This window comes from Erythrolamprus reginae, chromosome 1, assembly GCF_031021105.1.
Source record: "Erythrolamprus reginae isolate rEryReg1 chromosome 1, rEryReg1.hap1, whole genome shotgun sequence".
NCBI lineage: Eukaryota > Metazoa > Chordata > Lepidosauria > Squamata > Dipsadidae > Erythrolamprus > Erythrolamprus reginae.
This window is the reverse complement of record NC_091950.1, coordinates 362435904-362442522: the sequence shown is the minus strand read 5'-3', so window position 1 is coordinate 362442522 and position 6619 is coordinate 362435904.

Genomic DNA, 6619 nt, shown 5'->3' with positions numbered 1-6619 from the left:
AAGTGGAAAATGGTTCTTGAAAAGTGGCAAAAAAAATCATGAATGCCTGGTTTTTATCTAGAAAAGTAGGTAGAGGTACCACTGTATTTGGAATTGGATTCAGTTTAAGTCTATAACACCTCACAGAAGTTAATTATGGGTAGTTAAATCACATTGGTTTCAACTGGAAGTACTAAGCAAATCTAGCAGCCAAATGATTTAAGTTGATAACTACAAAAATATTGTAACCTTTCTGTAACCTGAAGCAAAGTAAAGAGACAATTTCTGTCTTCTGGTTTTGAGCAAATGAAAAAGTTCTACTCAAGTCCTTTACAACTAACTTTGAGAAAGCTAATACATTTAATGGCCGTGCACATGAAAAGGCTTGATATTAGTAGTCATTAATAACTGGAGTGAAATTTCATTCTATTGATCATCAGTATAATGATAAAAAATTACTTCCTAAAACCAATTATCTTTTTTGTTTCAGTAGATGTTTATTTTCATCTTGGTACAGAATCATTTCTTTGATGCTTTCATTGATATGAAAGATTTCCATATTATTTTAGTCATTGATGGTAGGTGGTAGCAACACTCTTATTTGGACACAAGTTAATCAGCTGGGCCTCAAAATATCTGATGTGAAGTCAGTCTGTTCTGATAATATTTTTCATATTTAATGCTTCAGATTTTCTCCAGTGACTTTTTACTATAAGGTACAAAATATGAACTTTATTAAAACTGATAAAATAGCAGAATTGGAGATTGCTTCCTCTACAGTTCAGCAAAAGAGGTGGTGAAATTTCTTTTCAAACAAAAAGCAATGCATAAATGTTGAAAGATTACTCTGTTTTTCCCTGGCCAAAAAGAAAATTTTCCTTTTATGCCCAGGCAGATATAAGCATATTTTACCTCAGCTGAAAAGCAGATTCTATAGTACGTGTAGTTTTTTGTTTGCTTACTTCCTTGTTTCATTCTATATTTGCAGATTCAGTTCCCTTGGAGCAATAAATATCTCTAAACTATTTGAAACCATCTCCAAATATTTTTTTTTAAAGAAAGTTTTTAATGAATTTATTGATTAAAATAATTCTGCAACTTGCATTAAATTCTTAATTTGTTCAATTGCAAAAGCACGCTATAGATACACATACAGATACATCTACATGCACATGTACACTGGGGTGGGCGGCTGCCCAGACGTTTGGGAACACAGTGGGGTAGTGAAAATGGAGCTCCACCCCAGAGCACCCAATTTGCACTGAAAGATGTTGAAAGAAAATGTAGGGCGTCCTGCATAAGCCACGCCCACAGTGTGGTAGTAAAATTTTTGGTAGCCCTTCACAGCATGTACACACACCTTGGCAAACACACACACACACACACACACACATGTGAGTGTGTGTGTGTCTTTGTGCATATATATATATATATATATATATATATATATTTGTTTTCGTAAATTTTCACGGGTATATGTATGTAGATTGTTCTGAGTTCGGGTTTTGCCCTGTGTAATATTTTGCATGTCTATGCGACGTTTCGGCGAAATCACATTCACCATCATCAGGCTGAAGTTCCAATCTTTGGAATGGAAGATTGGAAAAAGATTGGAACTTCAGCCTGATGATGGTGAATGTGATTTCGCCGAAACGTCGCATAGACATGCAAAATATTACACAGGGCAAAACCCGAACTCAGAACAATCTACATATATATATATATATATATATATATATATATATATATATATATATATATATATATATATATATATATATATATATGTGTGTGTGTTAAAATGTTTTCAGCTGGAATTTTAAAATTAAGGGAGACTAGGATGGTCCCATTTCGGCCTTCCTAGACCATCCTAGACCATCCTAGTCTCCCTTAATTTTAAAATTCCAGCTGAAAACATTTTAACACATACAGAATATAGTTGTCGGCTATAAATATATTAACTGCCTTGTAGTGGTCCTGGGTTGGGCCTAGAGGCAAAAAGGAGCTGTGACGTTCCTTAAATATACCAGGGTGATCCGACTTAAGAAAATATATATATATATATATATATATATACACATACACATCTATCAAATTATATGAAAAAATGCATCATAAACTTCAGTAAGCATACTTTGAAATAATTTGATGCAGAGTTTCAGGCTCATCACAATTTGAAATAGAGTTCTCATTTTAGGTTTAGGTTTAGGTTTAGGTTTATTGGATTTATATGCCGCCCCTCTCCGCAAACTCGGGGCGGCTCACAACAATAATAAAAAACAGTACAGTACATAATACCAAATCCAATGCCTACCCATCTAGTTACAATTTAAATTAATAATCTCATAAAAACAGTATATATAAAAAACAGGCACACAGTCAATCAATCAACAAAACAACATGGGCAAGGGGGAGGTGTTTTAGTTCCCCCATGCCTGACGGCAAAGGTGGGTCTTAAGGAGTTTACGAAAGGCAGGGAGGGTGGGGGCAATCCTAATCTCAGGGGGGAGCTGGTTCCAGAGGGTCGGGGCCCCCACAGAGAAGGCTCTTCCCCTGGGTCCCGCCAGATGACATTGTTTAGTCGATGGGACCCGGAGAAGGCCAACTCTGTGGAACCTAACTGGTCGCTGGGATTCGTGCGGCAGGAGGCGGTCCCGAAGATATTCTGGTCCGGTGCCATGAAGGGCTTTATAGGTCATAACCAACACTTTGAATTGTGACCGGAAACTGATCGGCAGCCAATGCAGACTGCGGAGTGTTGGAGTGATATGGGCATACTTGGAGAAGCCCATAATTGCTCTCGCAGCTGCATTCTGCATGATCTGAAGTTTCCGAACATTTTTCAAAGGTAGCCCCATGTAGAGAGCGTTACAGTAGTCGAGCCTCGAGGTGATGAGGGCATGAGTGACTGTGAGCAATGACTCCCGGTCCAAATAGGGCCGCAACTGGCGCACCAGGCGAACCTGGGCAAACGCCCCCCTCGCCAAAGCTGAAAGGTGTTTTTCTAATGTGAGCTGTGGATCGAGGAGGACGCCCAAGTTGCGGACCCTCTCTGAGGGGGTCAATAATTCCCCCCCAGGATAATGGACAGACAGATAGAATTGTCCTTGGGAGGCAAAACCCACAGCCACTCCGTCTTGTCTGGGTTGAGTTTGAGTTTGTTGACACCCATCCAGGCCCCAACAGCCTCCAGGCACCGGCACATCACTTCCACTGCTTCGTTGACTGGACATGGGGTGGAGATGTACAACTGGGTATCATCGGCATATTGATGATACCTCACCCCATGCCCTTGGATGATCTCACCCAGCGGTTTCATGTAGATATTAAATAGCAGGGGGGAGAGGACCGACCCCTCAGGCACCCCACAAGGGAGAAACCTCGGGGTCGACCTCTGACCCCCCACTAACACCGACTGCGACCGACCGGAGAGGTAGGAGGAGAACCACTGAAGAACAGTGCCTCCCACTCCCAACCCCTCCAGCCGGCGCAGAAGGATACCATGGTCGATGGTATCGAAAGCTGCTGAGAGGTCAAGGAGCACCAGGACAGAGGACAAGCCCCTGTCCCGGGCCCGCCAGAGATCATCCATCAACGCGACCAAAGCAGTTTCCGTGCTGTAGCCGGGCCTGAATCCAGACTGCTGAGGACCTAGATAATCGGCTTCATCCAAGGACCGCTGGAGTTGAAGTGCCACCACCTTCTCGACAACCTTCCCCATGAAGGGAAGGTGGGAGACTGGACGGTAGTTATTAAGCACGGCTGGGTCCAGGGAAGGCTTCTTGAGGAGGGGGCGCACAACCGCCTCCTTATAAAGGGGCGGAAAGGACCCCCTCCCCAAGGAGGCGTTGACAATCTCCTGGACCCAGCTCCATGTCACCCCTCGACTGGCCGAAACCAGCCAAGAGGGACACGGATCCAGTAAACAGGTGGCATTTTCTTATTCTTGTGCTAAATTCACATTCCACATATTTTTGCATTGTTGCTCATAATTTTACCACTGCTTTTCTTTCAACATTGCCGTATGACATAGTTGATGAATTACTATGTTTCTGGAAGGGTTGAATTTTGATGGTTATACTGACCCACCTATTGTAAGTCTTGTTTCTTGATTTCCTTCTTGACAAACCATAGCCTAGGTGCTTATGTATAATAGCAATCTGACTATCCAGACAATTACTTTCTAATCTAAGATATTTGTACTAAAGCTATGCAAAATTTTAAGGAGAAAAAAATCTAAAACCTACAGTTTCCAACAAGATGATGTTTCACGTTTCTGATTTTCTAAGAATGAAATAAATGGTAATACATTGAAAACAGCAATGGTCTCTTTATTATTTTTATCATTACATTCTTTTTCAAGGAAACTGTAAAATGGGGAAAAGAACTTATGGCGATTTAACACAGCGAGACTTCATTTCAGCGAAATGCCTGATGAATGGAATTCTTAAAATAATTGATTTTCTCCTCCTTATCATATGAAAAATGGGTAATAATATACAGTGAAACCCTTTTAAACGAAAGGTCATTTTGTGTCCATTAAAGCAAGCATAAAATACATTGTGATGTTTAATTAATATACTGTAGAAATAACTGCTTTCTAGTTAATACGTTTACAAAATATTTTAAAAATGATGCAAAGGAAGCTTCCTGAGAAATCTAACCTTTATCCTGAACTGATTACTTAATGGAACTGCATGGCAATCAAACTTGACAATCGAATTCGATGGCTGTGTCTTCAAACAATAAATTTGCTACACTGGCTCCTTTCCTAGTTATGCCGCTATGCTGCTTCAGTATTAGATATTGCTGAATGTATAGAGTGATTTGAAAATGACAACTATCTCATCAAAGGCAATATCAGTCAGGCAGCCTTTTGAAAAAAATCTATACTGACCTCACCTCCATCCAACCCTCCCTGACACTTATCATTCACACTGTGATATCACATAAACACTTTCCGATCTGCAGCTTAAGTTTTTGTAGAAGGGCAAAATTCGGTTAACTTTTGACCCACCTCTCAAATACCAAGTCTGATGCATTTCTATTCGCAAACCATTGCCATTTTTTCCCAAGCTCCTGAATTGTCTCTGCTTGCTCTAGGATACTTAAATTATACAACACTGGGGAATCAATTACTTGAAATGAAATTAAAATTAAAGAAATTTCAGTTTCTGATATAACTGAATTAAACCTTGGCTACATGTTAGCGATGAAAGGAAATCTTGCAAAAAGTTTAGTTAGTTTTTATTTTCTTATTTGACTTCAAGACTTCAAGATAGATGGCAATGCATTATTGATCATTTTACTCCAAATGCTATTACCTATTGGATTAACGTAGAGTTTCTCAATCAGAGTTCCATGGAACCCTTGGATTCATTATTATTATTATTTTTTTTTGGGGGGGGGAGGGAAGAATGAACAAAATCCCTCTAACCAACACTGGATTAGCCTACTGTAGTGGGTACAACCTCCAGTCAGGGGTTGGGATTGAGCATGTGCATGTGAGTGGGGTTGTGAGAAAAGCATGAATCAAGGAGTGAAGAGTAAGCTGAATAGAAAAGGGAGGAGTGAGTAAGGAGTGAGAAGAGGAGTAGGAGTGATGAGAAACTGCACAAGAAAGACCACCAGACTTGAATTACTGGGATTAGACAATTTACAACTACGTCACCTCTGATCTGATCTAAATGTAGTTCATAAAATCATATACCAAAATGTCATTCTTCTTAATAACAACTTCACCTTCAACCACAGCAATATACGAGCACATAATAGATTCAAACTAAATATAAACCACTCCGAACTCAACTGCAAAAAATATGACTTCAGCAATAGAGTGATCAATGCCTGTAATGCACTACCTGACTCTGTGGTTTATTCCCCAAACTCCAAAAACTTTAACCTTAGACTGTCTATAGTTGACCACTGCCCGTTTCTAAGAGGTCTGTAAGGGGCGTGCATAAACGCAACACTGTGCCTACCATCCCTGTCCTACTGTCCTATTGTCCTCTTTTACTGTTACTTTTTACTTAGCTTATGTTTATACAAACTACTACTATCCTATCCTAAGATAAAATACAGGAAATAGTTTAAGAGCAGACTAGATGGACCATGAGGTTTTTTTCTGCCATCAATCTTCTATGTTTCTATATTTCTATATAGGTTTAAGAAACAAACAAACAAACAAACAAACAAATAATAAAAATAAAACAATAGTTTATTTATTTTTCATGTTTGACAGCCAGTCTTGTTCCTAGTTTGGTAGAACACCAGCAATTTCAGTTGATTTAGTTGTTCAGTTTATATAGTTGTCCACTCACATACATGAGTCTAAACAAATATAAACAACCAGAACCCCCCCCACACACACACAATTTAAAACAATTGAAATCATAAAACACAATTTATGACGAAGTGTATTCCATGTATTACAAACAATACAGCCATTTTGCACCCTCCATGCCTCCACTAGTGGTGTAGCCTTTATTTATATAAATAAAATATATTCATTTTAAATAAATAAAATAAAGAGAGATGCCATCAGGGTCTCCATGCTTGGGCCTTCTGTGTTTGCATGCATTTTTTCAGGAGCAATGATCCTGGGGGCTCCATGGTGGAGAAAGTGAAGGATATCCAGGGC